The following is a 17,842-nucleotide window of genomic DNA, read 5'->3' on the forward strand; positions in this document are numbered from 1 at the left end:
TTCCTAACGATAATATATATTATATATACTTAGTAGTCAATATAAATTGAATATACTGAATCATTCTAATAGTTAAAATATTTCATTTTGATAATGTTTATTTCACAAATATATTTGGACATTAGTCATAAACATTGTACTTTAATGTTGACTTGGAGAACTGGAAATATGATTAATTGCGATGAGCTGACAATACTACATGGAAGTGTAATTTGTTCTTTCATACCTTAAAAACTTGTTGTGGTAAAAAGTATACGGCGTATGCCAAAAACTTCCACAGTTTTAAACATGAAAAAGTTTTAATAACATTTTAAATGTGTTACATTTATACTCAGTCAGTAAGCTTCATTTGTTTTACTACAAATTTAATGTTATTAAGAAATTCATTAAGTGTATTAAGTTAATGAAGTTTATTCAGAATAGATTCTAATACAAAAAAAATTTATTGTTTCATATTAGAAAGAAAAGTTAGTATAAATTTAAGGCTTATCTTTATAGTATAAATTATATATGGTAAAGTTTATGTTTTAATTATTTATTAAAGAAGTAATAACTGTCACATAGGTTTTTAATTTTGCATTTATTTTAAATGATTATATAAAAAATATTTTTTTTAAATTGAAAGGGACTGTTCATATTTTTTCATCTGTTATTTAAACAAAGGAATAATGCCTGACTAATATTTCAAATATTAATTGGTTGAGATTCTCAGAAAAATTTCTATTTAATGAAAACTTTTCGAAGGTTAAAATTTTATTGAAAAAATATAGCATTAACAAGTTTTTTTTATCAAGATTTTTAATGTTTTTAACTTACTAAAAAATTATTCAATTAGAAATAAACTTATAATAAGTAACAAATTTGTCATATTTTCTAATAGTACTTTTTGTAAAAAACTCAAACACAAGCTAACATACATAGAGAGATAGACGTTGTTTGTGATGTAATTTAATAAAACTTTTTTTTTAATACTCATTTAAAAATATTCTATGTTTTAAATCTGCTTTTATTATTCACACATATAAAATTTTAAAATGTATTTAAAAAAAAAATGACTCATTATGTGTTTAACTTGCTTAACAAAAATGACTACTAAATTGATTGTTCGCTAAACGTTATTATATTAAATACGGTTGACACATATTATTAGTTAAAAAAAACATTAATATATAACTAGTTAGAAACTAAAAATATTTATATGTAGATTTTTAAACTTCCTTATATAAAAATTCTAATTTAAAGGAAAATCGCTTGTAAACAAGAACTAATATATTTTTATAAACATTCATATTTTTTTAAAATTAAATTTATATATTGATTATTCTTAGTAGCAAATGTCAGCACCAAAGTAAAAATTTTGAATACCTGTATACTTCAATTGAAATACATGAATTTTAAATTAATACATAAATATTCTACAATATTTTTACGTATGTTAATAAAAAGTAACTAATAGTTAATTTTAAAAAATGCACATTAAAATTTACATTCATAAAAGTATTAAAATTCTTATTTTGCAATTCAAATTTTTTTCTAAATATTTTGAAGTATGTGTTATGTGGTTATTATTTTTTTTGATGAAAATAACCTATTGACTAGATATCATGGATAAAGTTTCTTATGATTCTTTAATTTTAAACTTTACCTTAAAGCTTAGCCTAGCTGTAGTCTGAGCAGTATGTTCTGACAAAAACATTTTTTTATATTTACAACCATATGATTTTCCTTCTATATTAGTTTTATAATAATTATAGGTTTCACAGTTATAATAGTTTTGAAGATTTACATGATTCAGAATAACACGGCCCTTAGATTGAAATTATTATTGTAATATTTTATTTAAAATTAAAAATATATTTAAAGTACTTATGTGACGTAATCATCACCAGTGCTAAACATATACTGACAGTAAAAACTTTGGAGGCTATTGATAATTTCTCCGCTTCCCTAAAAAATATTTTTATATACCTTTATATTTAATTTTCAAATTTTTTAAAAAGGCTTAGCGATCAAAGTCAACCCCTAACTATGATTTTGTTTTCCACTGATGAAAAAATTAAAATGCATCAAGGTGCACAGTTTAATAAAAATATTTAGTTCCACCTATGCGTATGAAAGATAAGATGATTAAGCTTTAGATAGTAAAAAGTATTTTTCTTAAAACTATGTTTGGGTTAATATATATATATAATTAATAATATATTTAAAATATATTAACCAACAAGGAACATAGAGGGAATTACATTTTGCTTTTATTCTAAAGTTAACTTAAAAATATTGTTAATGACGTAATGATTACAATTGAACAAAAATAATACTTGATTAAAATTAAATGAAAGATGACACAAAAAAATCTTAATAATTTAAGGCTCATTTAAAATTTTATCACGTTTTATAAAATTAAAAGTTTGAAGAAATTAGTTAATAAAATGTACAGCACGTAGATACCTTCATTACTTTGTTAAGTCTTAATGCGACAAAGAATAAACGCTCCACAATAAACTATGCCTCAGTTCTCATTAGCAATAAAAATATTTGTATGAAATAAAACTTTAAATTCAACGCCAATCAAGTCTTTCCGTGACTCAACATAAAAAAAAATTTGAAGTTCTCTCATTTTTATTTAACACTAATTTTTATAACTTTATTTTTCTATGAATAATCATTTAAAATTTGTAGCATTTGATTATTAATTTTAAATAAGTTTAAGTGCATGAAAAGGATCTGTAAGTTAACACAAATAGATGCGAGTTATGATAAGTTTAAGTTATCTTCATAATTTTGTATGTGTTATCCTATTTCCTGTTTAAAAATCATGCTTACACTTAATACATATTTGAGACATTTTTCTACTACAAATTATTCACTATTATTTTACAATTAGAGGATTTCTATTTAGCTTCAAGATCATCAATAAAAAAGTAAATATATTACAATGTGAATTTTTGATATTTGAAAATGATAACATTAACACAATTGGAAAACGTTTTAATTTCTTCCTATTATAGTTTATTGCTTACTCCAATTAGGATAAATTTTAGTGGCGACGGCTGATATAGACACAAAATAATGAATAAGTCTGCAAGGATGTTTTAGTCAGCTTGCAGAATAACGTAGTTAGTTTATTGCTTGCAAAACGACTAGTTATGGTATCAAGGGTAGCCATCCCTTAGGAGATATGTCACACCTATGATATGATTACCAGACCATAGGTGGAATTTAATTCTAAGTTAATTCATAATTAACAATGAGTTAATAAGTCGTTAAATACAAATGATTATAACATCTCGTGGTTTATTAACCAAATTTATAATAATTGTAGTTGTATATGGTTGATATGTAAAACATACCGTAGCTCTTGTCTAAATTAAGAAACAGGAATAAAAATACACTCAATTATTTAAACTACTCGCACAATAAAATAAATACTACAGTTAATAAAGAAATTTAATTTAATTGTTAAAAATAGAAAATTAAGTTAAACGTGGACAAAAATACGAATGTGGCAAAATCCACGCCTACAAAGAAAGGCTGACAACAAAAATAAAATAAAATATTTAAACAAAATCCAATAATATAACAAACATCACGGACGATATTAAAACACCCGTTAATGATAATCGGAAATTAATGAAAAACACCAGGAACAGTCTGGACACTCGTTCCTTAGCGTTGGCTAGAAGAATGAGGAAACACGTGCTCTCCACGCATAAATTAAATTAAGTTAATTTATAATAAAATAAAAGAAATAATATAATTAAAATAACACAGCTCATTACATAAATATAACTATAAAAAGAAAACGATACTTGGTCTCCGATCGAGATGTTTTATCGAGAAGACCTGGTCTTTCGCCTTTGGTGGCTCTACTTCATCATTATTACAGTAGTTACAAAATATAAAAACACGTGTCTTTAGCACGGTCAATGACAAAAAGACAGATGAAGAGCCAACACCGATCTAACACAATTTCAAATCGATAACGGCTTGTCTTTTTGGGAGGGATAAATACCGATAAATAATTCGATTTTAATTATATATATTCTCTCTTGTCGCCTTATTTAGCAGTCAGCGGCTAAAATAATGAGTTATTGACATCGCAACATTTGTGCAATAAAATAAATTGAGAAGACATAACAAAAACTTCAAACGGTCACCTTCGAATTTGTGACATTACAAATCACATTTTTTCTATAAATTTTCTGTATTTGTTATTAACGTATATTTAATTTTTTTTTCTGTAATCATTTTTTTGACATGTACTAAAAAAAAAAATTAGTATAGATAAACTAATTTATTAGATATAATAAAAATTACCAAAAATCAAAATTATTTCTGTCAGTATCCCTGATTATAATAAATGATAAATAACCTAAAATTGAATAAATTTAATAAATAGTATTTAGTAGATATTCACACGTAAATATATTTTAGATGTATATGTTGTCCATGTACTTATATGATAAATTAATCTTTTTGGTTATTATTCTTATAAATAATGCATAAAGTAACATTATTCTACACATCAATACAATCACATTGTAACGTGATATATAACACATTATGCCTACAAAATATTTTTCACTAGTGAAACAATTAATCTTTTAAAAGTGTCAAAATACATAAAATAAATAATTTGAATTATCTAGAAATAGTAACTATATAAGATTTATACAAAAATACTAATTTATAATTGTAGGTATATAATATACCTAATATTATAAATTATTACCACCATTCTTTAATTGTTTTATCCCGATAAATGAACTATTTAAAAGTTGTACTTAAATGCAGGCACGTAGATATGGGTGGGCCTGACCCCCCTTAGATTTAATGTGAACCAGGGCCGCCCCCCCAATTTAAAATTCAACTATTTTTATGAATTATCAAAAACGTGCTAGGCCTTATATACATTGAAATTATTATTAATTTGTGATTACTATTGGGTAATACAGTTATTATTATGGCTGTATTTTCATTTTTATGTTCATAGAAACGTTATTTGAAAAAGATAACGTTCTAGATGTAATAATAAATGGAATAGCAGTTACTCCAAATGCGATTGTAGGTAAATTTTTTTGAACTCTGGTCCAACAAATGATAATAAACTACCAAGTATCTGCATTGATTAGAATCTAGTTGATTACAAAATTCGATAGAGTAATACTCTATGAAATATTTTTTGATAAATCTTATCTTTAAACTGTTTCTTTTTTTATCATTTAGTAGTTACAATAGGTAATTTATTTATTTTTGTTAATTTGTTATTTGCGTACTCTAAATAATAGTAATAAAAATATGACTAAAAAAAGGCAGGAATTGTTGTTAATTTTAAATAAAACAAATTTTACATTGTTTATGATTTATATTTATTTCAAAAATTATTTATAACTTATTTGTTATTAGTATTTAGGTATAAATTTTTTTCTTAATAGCTTAAAAATTGAAACTTATTCTCTGCTCTACTTTCTTATCAACCGCCCAACACTATTAACCATACATCATAGCTGGCCTCACAATTTCATACTAAATTTAAAAACTATAATTAGTATTTATTCATATATTATATTTTAAAATCAAAGAACTACTAATCAGGATATAATTAAAGAAATAAGAGTTCATGTTGCTTTTAAAATATTTCACCAATTTCTCTAAAGGAAACACTATCTACAGATTTGCATCGAAGCGTTTCTTATGATAGTGATTTTAATCACTGTCAGATATCATCTATACTTATCTCATCTATGCCACGTCTATACTGTGCCTCGACCCCACTGTGCTACCGTTTTTTTTTATTATGTTGTTTGCCTAGTGGTAATTTCGCCCAGGGCGCTAGTATGAGTAGCACCAGCACTGCGTATTTGTATGAATTATTTTATTTGATAATTATGTTTTATTATTATTATTAATTCGATTGGCTTAGACCGATGTTCCCTTTATTTTTTTATTTTATTCTTATTTTTTTATTTTATCCTTATTTTTTAAAATTATTTATATTTGTTACTTAAAGGTGATATAAATTTCACAATACGTGAGAATTAAGAAAATTTACTTTTATATTTTATTATATGACAAATATTAATATCGAATGTTCTAAAATTGAGTTTAAAACAATATTTGTAGTTAATAAGAATCTTGATTATTATTATTTATGTTAAAAAATAAGTTAATGTTCCAATAGATAAAACACAAAATGAATAATGCTATATAGTCAACAGTCGCCACATCCCTAGCAATGATTATGCAATAATGTATTATTGCATTAATGTATGAGTAACGTAAAATTTTAAAAAAGAAACTCTTTTCATATGTTTCTAACAATAAGTTTCTTTATATGACATTTTGTGATCTCATTGAATAAACATTACTCGAAAAATTGCAATGATTACTAATAAAGAAAGCCAGTTAATATTGTTAGGAATTTTTTATGAATATTCCATTTGATACGCACATTTTATTACAAACTTATTCCTTTTATTAATATTAATTATAAATAATATGAAACAATAGAAGCAAGTTAGCAAACTTCAAGCTGCCCTTAATGTATGTTTTTTATTGTAAATTACTGAACCCTGAATCTTATAAAATGGTCATTGTGCGTTTTTGCATTTATTTAATGTATATATAATATATATAAGCATTGCTATACTTATTATTTTGAACGTGTAGAATTTACATATATATATATATATATATTAATTCTTCTATCATGCATGTTTAACTTAAATTAAGGAACCTATTATAAATGTATGCAAGTTTTTTGCAACGTTTGGCTGTGTACATTAGTTTAACTTAACAATTTTGAAAATCACGAACACCGTGCCATAATACGAGTGTCCCAAATGCCAGTTGACTTTTAACCATCATCGGGATTACACCGGCACACAAAAAAAATAAGTTGTCTGTACTTTTTTTTTTTGTGTCTGTTACCACTTTTTCTCAGCTCTCACCGAATCGATTTCTTTCAAATTTTGAAAGTGTTCCGTAAAGTCTGACACTTTTATATATATCTTAAATCTTAAAAAAAAAATTTCGGACTTTATTTTATCTTCACGGTGAAAATGGCTACCGAATGCTGTTATTGTGTGAAAATTCTCGATTTTATTTTTTACATTTTTAACTTTATAATGCTATAACTTATTGTATAGTGTATGGATTAACAAAATTTTTTAATGAGAAATAATATTTTTTAATAATCCCTTTTTCATTCGACATATTTTATCTTAATCAGGGATATTAATAAGGAATTAGCAGATCATGTAACTTTTGGAATAATCCACCAATTTTTTAAAATTAAACACTATCTAAAGATTTGCATCGAAGCGTTTTATTTTGATAGTGATTTTAATCACTGTCAGATATCATTATACTTGATTCAACTATGCTATGTCACTACTGTGCCGCGACCCCCCTGTGCTGGGTTTTTTTTTTTTTAATTATAGGTACTATCCATTTTTTATAATACTGTAATAATTAGTATAATTTATACGAAAACAATTTGTTTTTAACCAACCAATGGTAAAATTTTGAACTTGTAAGATTCATAGTAAGGGATACTGTTTAAGGAGGAGTGGAGGGAGCCCCCTCACAAGCTTTTCATGGGAAACAAATTATGGAAAATGATACAAGGGCCCAAAATTGTTGGCCCCTCCAATAAATATTTTCTGGCTACGTGCCTGCTTAAATGTATTACTATTTCATTATTAGCATCATTTCAGTTTGGCACTATAAGATAAAGGGTTCATTTATTTCAGAGCTGGAAAGTGTAGTTTCAATTATAATGAACTTTTCATAAATCAACTAATTATTTATTTATATATTATTTAGTTATATATCTAATTAATAATATAGTCTTACTATTATGAAAGGATGTTTATGATAAGACAAGGCTGTGCAAATTTTCCTTACTACAGAGTTCAAGGAAGTAACATGTCTCCTATCTCTATATTTTTATTGCAGACATACGCTCTACTCTCTACTTATAATAATATTACTAAATCCGATACCACTTACAAACCACGCCAACATCATCGAATCTTGGTTCAGGAGCTGAAAAATTTAAATAAGTAAATTTATGTAACATTCACTCACAGATCAGAAAAATGTTCAGATATAAAATGAAACAATACAGTAATTAATACACACAATGAAACTAAGTACCTAGTCATAATTTCGAACAAACGATTGACATGGGATTTTCACCTGAAAGACAAAAGGAAAAAAGCCAACAGCGGGCTTCATCTCTTTCGTTCACTAATAAAATCTAAATTACCTATCAAAACTAAAATACATTTTTATCAGTCAATAATTAAACCAGTCTAGTCATATGGTATCCAGATATGGGGACCATCTAAACCATCTAACATTGGCTCAATATAAGTCTTTAAAAATATAACAATAAGAATGTAAATTGGTATGTCTTGGTATGTAACAAATATTAACCTACACAAAGATTTAAATATCAAAACTGTCAAAGAACTTGCTATTTTACACTATACTAGATTGCACTCAAAACTCAATATAAACACTAATCCTTTAATTAAAAGAATGTATACAACTTCAATATTTGTTAACCCACCACGTAGACTAAAACGTAAATAGAGTCGAGACCCATTGATATAACAAAATAACGACAACAATAACATCATAACTTTAATACAGCTTTAACTAAAACTAATTGAGATGTTATCGTTGGGTGACTTCCTTTAACGCTATTTATGTTATGTAATTGAATAAGTCAACAAAACACTTATTAAAATTTTATGTACCAATTTTTTTTCTAGTAAAAAAAAAATTTTTAGCTTTAGATATTTTATAATGTAAACTTTTCTGAACGTTGTTATCTCACAAAGGCAAATTTAAATATCCTTAAAGCTTCATTTAAGGCTTTATATTTTGTATAAGTGTTTTTCAATATTTTTCTAATGGCTACCCCCTAATTTGATTTAAAATTTTTTAGCGATCCCCACCATTAGTGTTATCATATATAAATCACAATTTGGTGACCATTTGTAATTAGTTCACAAGTTCTTGGATGAGAAACATCGCAGTATAATATCAACAAGGTAAATTAATCATTTATCTTAATTTACAATATCTAAACAGTTTACTTATTCTTCGAAAAATATTAGGAAAATTAACTAGCCTGTATTACATCTAATAGTATCATTATGTGTATAATTTATGTTCATGTATATTGATTGTATTAATAACTTTTATTAAGTATGGGTTTTTAGAATTTAATATCATTTCGCGGAAATAAAATAGTTATACAATACTCAAAATTTACATATCCATAACATCATTTACTCTATTGTTTAAAATAAGTAGTTGATCATAATGGCTCATATTGAAACAATTTGTGTGTACGTGTTGCAATTAAATGGAGGTACCCTATCATGTATTATATTAATACCATAGATTCACGATTTAAAAATAATAATTGATAGTAAATATGTATGCCATTAAGAAGTATTTTAAGATGTTAAGAAGACGGGTATATTTACTTGGGCCTTAGAATTTTGTTTTTTTTTTAATTGAAATATTTTAATGATAGGAACATTTTATCAGTACTTATATCTATGTATAAAATTATAGAGTACTACTTAAATAACAACGAAGAGTACTAGGTCAGACTCTAGGACAGAAGTCATAGCTTTGTAAGAATATTTTTTTTTATTAAAGACTAAATATTTTTTCAATGTACATCATTTTAATAAAATGTAGAGATATATTTCTGAAAATACCGATATTATTTTTAAAATTGAAAGCTAAAAAATTAAAAATATCGTTATACTTAAGTCCAAATTTCAATGAATTTTGCATTTATTCATAGACACTACTTTATAAGCACAAAATTTGATTTGTCTAATGGAAAGTTAAAATATACCTTTTATTTTTGATTATTAAGACATATTGCCATGTCGGTTGTTTAATAACTTTTAAGAGTATATTAAAACAAATAAATTAATATTTTTTATCAAAAAAAAATAATAATAAGAATCGACAGAAATTTTTAACTAAAATTTTTATTATTAAATTGACAAGAACTTTATTACTCAACAAATTTATTGTTTTGGTGTGTCAATCCTTTTTTATTTGTACGCATTGTAAATTCTATTTTTAAACATTTTAAATTAATTTAAACTCTTAATTAATGTTTATAAAATTAAAAATGAATATTATATTTTTTAATAGCTATTTTTACCATATTAACAGTATAAAATTATATGATTTAATTGTCCTTCCATTGTTAAATTTAGCAACTGTATAAAACTCTTAAATAATAAAAAATAAACTGATGATCGATTCTATGATGATTGTTAATTTAAATCGTAATAAAATTTTAAAAATTAAAAAAAAATATCAGTGTTTTTTTTATTAGTCTTAATAAATTTATTCATTAAAGAAAATCAGTTTATAAAAAAGTACATTTTAAATATTTTAAATAAGATTTTATATTTATAAGTAGGCCAAGCAATCAAGACTATCGATTGAGTAGTGTAGCACTCAAATGCCGTGTAAAGGCACTCATTATAAAACTCTTATTTATTATATACACATTTTTTATACTTAATATGATCATACTGTATGAATTTCTGTATTACGCGTATTTAAAATCAGCCTATATAGTTTTGAAAGTTTTATTTGAATAAATTTATTGGCTATTGACTTCATTACTATCTCGTCTCATTTACTTAGGCCGAGGCTAAAGGTAGCGTATTAGACCACATATGTAAGTATATTTTCTAAAGAAACTCAAAAAACGGTATCCCTTTGTATTGCTGCCCCTACTGAGTGTATCAGTCGGCGACGTTGTTCCAATTGGTAACGCTCGGAAAGTTCAGTTCAACGTCGTTCGTTCACGGGGAAGCACTCGTATCGTGTTAATAGTCTTTTAAACAATTTTATGTACTAAACTTGGTTATATTTTATACAGACAACCACTGAGTAATTATAGGTGGGTTATAGTGGATTCATTAACGCATATAAGTTATTCAAATCAAGGTAAGCTAATTTTTTTTAGATAAACTTCATGATTTTAATAGAAATGTACTTAACTAGAATAAGACTGATGACAAATAAAAATGATAACTATTAACTATTTAGTTAAAGTAAAAAAAAAAAAAAATTTCACTTCAACAAATTTGAATAAAATTAATCATACCAATTAAAAATTTAAGAGTATGTGACTTGGAGAGTTAACGTATCCTCAATTAGTTAAGGAAAAAAAATTCTACAGTAGTTAATTTTCATAAAAACATTATAGAAAATTTGATTAAAAATACAGCTTCAGTAAAAGTTATATATCATCATGTATTACATAAAATGTTCTAACTAATGTACAGTTAGTTTGTTTTTCATTGAAACCACGCGATTTGTAGAAATCGTTTAGTTAAAAGCAACTATAAACTTCCTTCAACGGTTTTAACGACGTGACTTCAAGCACGTTGTTTATCTAAGCACACAGTTAATTGAAACCTAGCTGGTCATATACGTAACACATTTGTAGAATACATTCTATCGACGATCCCGATCATTATTATGTTACTTTTGTTAATACTTAATTCCTTTGGATATTTTCGTTAAATATTTGATTCTTTTACTTCAACTAAAGTTGGAAACTAAAAGTACTTTGTATATAAATAATTTGAGTGGCTCTTTTAAGGAATAAACTGATCGATTATACTGATTATTTTCAAGTCTGTAAATAATTTTATCTCTTTATAAGATCTTATTACATAGGCATTCTATATACTATATTCATTTGGCAATTCATAGAGTTAAAATTATCTATAATTACTATATAAAATATTTAATAAATTCTTAGTTTCTATTATTTGATTACTAGTAATTAATAATAAAATAACAAATTATTTTATTAAATTTTTCATAGTATTAGTATAATAAAAAATTGTATTAAATGAAAATTTTATCATGAAGTTTTAAGGTCAATTTCATTCTTCAAAAAACATTGAATTATTCATATTATTGTTTAATGATAATCTTTTAATTTTACTTCCTTTAAACATCATAAAATAAGAGAAACTTTTAAAACTTTTGAATAACAGTTTATTATTTTTAATCAGCTCTTTATAATAATGTTTAACTTATAAAGTGCTTGAAGGAAGAAATTGATTTTATTAATGGAGTTAAGAACTTATTGATAATTAAATGTCTGTATGTATTATAAATATATTTGCAAGCTGCATGACAAAATATTTCAGTTTTTTTAATCAAAAAATAAAATTATTCATTAAATCGTTTTGTCACATTAATGTAACATAATAATATTATTATGATGACACTGTGTCGTATAACTGCCAAAATTGTTTGTCAATAAAATTTAAAGTATAAAGTAGAAAATTATTGCTGAAAAATAAGATAATTGTATTTAGCACTGAACTGCATTTTCTAATAAACGATGTCTAAAAAGTTTACAAATTATTTATGTTTAAAACATGAAAATCCGCGTTATGCGGCCGCAAAGAAACAACTTTTCCACGCCTTTACTTTAACACGTATAAATTGCAATAGTTCGTAAAACTCAGAAAAGAAACAAAAACAAAAATAAAGTCATAAAAAATTGTGTTGGTCAAAGGCCTTCAGGTTTATTTAGCTTAATCACGCGATATTATTTGACAGCAATGGGTAATGTTCTAGAGTCATATGTTTCATCAGATTGAAATGACATTAAAAAATCAGTTTTTGTTTACAGGCGATTATTTAAATTTTAAAACTTTAAGGGTACTAAAATATTAAAAGAAAAATATTAAATTAAGTAATTTATTTTTTTATTTTTTTATGTATTTTAAGTTAATCTATCTAATTTGTATTTTTATCAATAGGATTATGATATGACAAATACAAATAAAATTTCAATGTTTATCAATGAACATTGTATAAGGCTTAAATACTAAAATAATAACAAGTCTGTTAAAAAAAAAAATATTTCATATACTATGCAATAGCAACCATTTGAAATTATCCATAAATCATCAAGATTTAGTTTTAAACAATACTTTATTATAAAAAAATATTGAAGTAAGTTATTAAAAGAATTTAGAGTTTTAAAATAAACTTCTATGAGACATGAAAAAATCGTATAGATTCAAATTATGAATTGTTTATATACGTTATGGAAATAAAGTTCTAAAAGAAAAATATATCACGATGAACAATAAAAAAAAGTATTTCGGTTAGTATGCTACAAGTAATTTATTTAGGTATTGGATGCAATCAAATATGATAGTATATTTATTAAAACATAATTTTTTTTTGAGTTATGTTAATAACATTTATTTGGTTTTAAATATTTCTTGAAAATACCGAGTTCTATGAATTTATTTTCTTTTGACGCTTTTATTCTTTTTATTTGTCCCTAAAGAATATATTATATACTTATACATTTTTTAAAGGTAAAAAAGATATTTTTGTTTAGAAACATATGAAAGTTACTAAATTGAGTTTGGTTTTTGGAAACACTGTTTGTTAAAAAAGATTAGTAATAAATTTCGTTAGAATTATATAAGACAAATTTTCACGGCAAGTAATGAGACCTTTATGTTTTTAGTGGTACCGGTTTGGTTTAAGTCTTAGATTTTTTTTTTTTTTTTTTTGGACCTAGATTACAGACAGGTTTTTAGAAAATCAAAATTTTAGGTTTCGGTTAAAAACCGGTCATAACAGGTAATAACCTTTTTTTAACATTTTAAATTATACATTTTTGGTAGGAGAATATTTAACAAATTTAATTACGATTTATCCACTTTAGACAATACATAATAGAAAATTCTTCATACGTTTTTAATAATGTTTGTAGTTAATTCATAATAATACCATAATATATTTAACTTCGAAATCATATTTGAATTACGACTTCTCATCATGAAATTCTATTTTAAATTAAAAAAATATTTTTTTAAGCTATAAAGACTTTTTGTCTAATAACAAATAGACGTAAGACTCATCAAAGTAGCTCTAAGTTACTTGTAACTTGGAGATAATTAAATAAATATTTAAGTAAACATACTTTTTACACTTTCTATGAACTAATACCTAAAAATAATTAACTCTGCGATCTCAATTAAATTATGGTGGATGTTGTAATACTTCCCACTTGTATTTTTTCAGCCAAGCTTTGGTTTTTCCCGCTGAATGTGGGGTGGCATTGTCATGCAGCAGTTTCACATTTCCCGAGTGTAATTGCCCTAAAACGAATTTTTTCTTTCAATTTTTCTAACGTTTCAATATATCGATTAGCATTAATTGTTTCATTTTTTGATAAAAATTCAATCAGTAAAATAACGTGCTTATTGGTCGACCACTTCTTGCTTCATCTTCAACACTTTCTCGACCCAAATTAAATTTTGAACACCAAACCGACACATTTTTTCGTGACATTACATTTGGGCCATAAACTTCAGTTATTTTTCTATGAATTTCAGTCGGAGAAACATTTTGAAAATTTAAAAATCGAATTACGGCGCGGACTTTTTCTTTTGAGCAACTTAAATATTGGTTTTTCATGTTAATACTTTCGCTGCAGACGTAACACTTAATTATTATAGCCATGACTAATAAAATATATTGCTTGTTATCTAAATTATCAATGCTAAAAATTTCCAGTCGAAATTCCCCATTGTTAATGCTAAAAATAACTTTGTACCTTATTTATCGGACAGCCTACGTATTTCATATGCACTAAAACATTTATAATAATGTGAGATTAAGGCCAGTCAACAAAGGAGTAACTTTGGCAAATGGTGGAAAAAATTCCCAACCAAATTTTTTCCGCCATTTTTCCTTTATTGACTGGCCTAATTCGGATTAATTGTAAAACAGTTAATATTAAATAAAATGTTATTTAAAATAAAACAACATATTTTATAACAAGATATGTTAACTTTTACAAAGCCTTGAATAAGATTAACAAGGAAAATAGTATTTTTGATTCATTAATTGTTATTCTATGTAATTTAAGTTCAGAAAATATCAGGTTTCTCGTGGTCTCGTAATACCATCTTCCAACATATTTGCTAATTATGTTTTCACAAACATATATTTAAAACCATAATTTTTTATTGAATAAACTATATTGAAATAACTTACGTACTTCAATTTTTTTAAGAAAAAAATTAATTGTTTAATTATTTTTTCATCAATTAAATTCAACTATTCAATTGTTAGATTCATAAATATTTATTTTAAGTGATAAATAATTGTACACTAAATTTTTTAACGATTAATTTTATACTAAAATATCAACTATAATAAAGTATTTACATGATAGAACAGTGTTCCCTGAACTACTACAAATTTCTTTTGTGGTAAATTAAACATTTTTTACTAAATTCGTGTATGAATTTTAATATGAATAATGGGACAAATTGACATTTCTTTTGAATACTGAATACAAGATACTTCAATGAAAATATTTAATTTAAAAGTTATCTTGTACTTTTTCTTTTCCATATTATCATTTTTAACAGTAGCTTTTGTGTGTACACATAATGACATTCTTTGGTAGCGAATAGTCTCACTAAACAGCATAATATGTTATTGACACTAAAGCTTATATAAAGTACAAAATCATACATACATAAACAAGAAAAATATATAATTTATGGTTTGTGAATCAATTTTGGTTAAAGTTAAGTCAACTGAATTATATTTTAAATATAATTATTAAATTGTTTACTGTAATATACTACAAAACAGGATCAATTAATATATTAGCTGTTCTAGTACTCTAAATTATTACCCGGATAAATATTAAAATATGTATTAAAATAAATTGAAGAGATTTATTGAATACTTTTAATTTATTATTTCAATACAAATTTAAAAAGAAAACGTCTCTGAAAATTTGACGTTTTATTTTGCTTATGCAAATAATACTTTTATATTTATTTTATGGAAACAAACTATAAATTATACAACTTATAACATAAACTTATAATATAAAATCTGCACAAATATATTGTATTAAATTATCAAAAATTTTTATACGTTATTATGATATTGAATGTACACGATAATTCTAAACGTAGTTAGTGTAATTTTGTCATTAAGTATTAAAATTCCGTACACAATTATGACATTTTTATTACCATCAAAATATACAATGTAAATTTAAAATGTTTATATTGTATGCGTTAAAACTTTTAATACATGTATTTAAATTAACTTTATTGTTAATTTATAATGAATAGTTTTAAGGTAACTCATATTGTTTTTATCAATTTCAATCACATAAAATGATAATTTTTGTTAATGGACTTCTTTATATTAAGTCAACATTTTGTATAATGTAAAAAATTTCTAATAAAATAAACGTACTATTACTTGATATACAACTAAAATTTTACTAGAAGTTATTGTGAGAGTTAAAATTGATAAATTACTTAGTGTTATAGAACGATAATTATCGTTTATAATTTATTTATAATTTATCATCGTTTATCGATTATAATCGAAATATTGATTATAATCAATATTTCGATTGAGATTTCAAATAATATATTTACATTTCTCTATAATGTTTAAAATATCTTTTATAGCGTATATGATTTTTCGTAAATGATATTATTAGAGAGATAGAAATAAGAGGTAACGAAAAGTTAATAAAAACAATACAAGTACTAAATTATGAGTGTAAATTGTTTTTTAATGTGAAGTACGCTACAAAAAAAAATTATTTTTTAAAAAAGTATAAAGTATATTCAATACATAAAAGTTGAATTTTATACAACTTTTTATTATTTGTATATATAATTTTTTTTAGGGACTGTTTTGTCATTAAATATGTTATGTATATTTGAACTGTTAAACAAAGAAATTCCCAAAGTAAAACAAAATTTTAAAACGGTCATTATCTCCTATTAGCTGTTAAATTAATTAATGTATTTGAATATTATTTTTTTGCCTAATATAGCAAAAAACGAGACAAATTATACATTTGCATTAATTGTTTTTCAAGCCTCAAGTATTAAAGATTCAATTATTTTTATTTTTTGCTCATTAGTTGCTAGCCGTAAAGGATTATATTTGCTACTAATAAGTTAATCCATAATTTTCATAATAAAAACATTCACAAAATTATAAATACTGCAGCAGTAAAACAAATAATTGAAAAAGATGATTGTAATTATCATACAGTTCAGTTCATTTTTCTCATCGTAAAAAACGAGGAAAAATAATTAACACCATCAAGTTTGTTTATTGTTATTAATTGATCGTACTCTAAAAGTTGAATCATAGGATCATTATAGGATACAGTTAGCTTGAGAATAAAACTTTTAAGGCGCCATCCTTTCTATTTTTTGACTGTCAGATTACTTAAGTTTGTCTAAGTAAATCCATAATTCAGTGAAAAATAATGGCTATACTTCTTCAATAAATTTATCTGAATTATATCTTATGTTTTAGTTTAAAATAGTTTTAAGTCCTCAGCATTTTTATTTATTAGAACGTAAATGATTCTAAATTAATAAAAATGATTTATTTTTATGTTTAAAATTTTCCTATCGATTAATAGTTTTAATTAATTTAGTTTTAAGTTTAGTATTTATTTTCTTGATAATCAAAATTAAGATAGTCAACTTCAAAATCTCATTGAAAATCAAAAAAAAAAATTCAATTTATGTTCTTAAATATGAATAGATAGATAATTAGATTGACTTTAATGTGAAATGTTAGTTAGAAAAATCCTATGTCATGCCAGAGCAGTATAAAAATTTGAATACAGAAAAACATCGGATGAAGATCCTGAAAATATTACATTTATTTTTTCTTAAAGTAAACTCTAAAAATTTGTTAATAGCTTGAAAGAAAGATATTT

At 24.1% G+C, this 17,842-nt stretch overlaps 1 protein-coding gene across 10 annotated transcripts in view; it reads left to right on the forward strand.

Annotated features, from left to right (window-relative positions):
- The first annotated feature begins 10,834 nt into the window (after positions 1-10,834).
- The window catches only part of LOC126901790 (uncharacterized), a 56,904-nt gene continuing 49,896 nt past the window's right edge, over positions 10,835-17,842 (forward strand). For all 10 annotated transcript variants that reach the window (XR_007703119.1, XM_050678546.1, XM_050678543.1 and 7 more), the window contains exon 1: positions 10,835-11,007. The gene's annotated coding sequence lies outside the window, so the exon portion shown is untranslated. The remainder of the gene's footprint in view (positions 11,008-17,842) is intronic.

This window comes from Daktulosphaira vitifoliae, unplaced genomic scaffold (assembly GCF_025091365.1).
Source record: "Daktulosphaira vitifoliae isolate Bord-2020 unplaced genomic scaffold, ASM2509136v1 Scaffold_3, whole genome shotgun sequence".
NCBI classification, from domain to species: Eukaryota; Metazoa; Arthropoda; class Insecta; order Hemiptera; family Phylloxeridae; genus Daktulosphaira; species Daktulosphaira vitifoliae.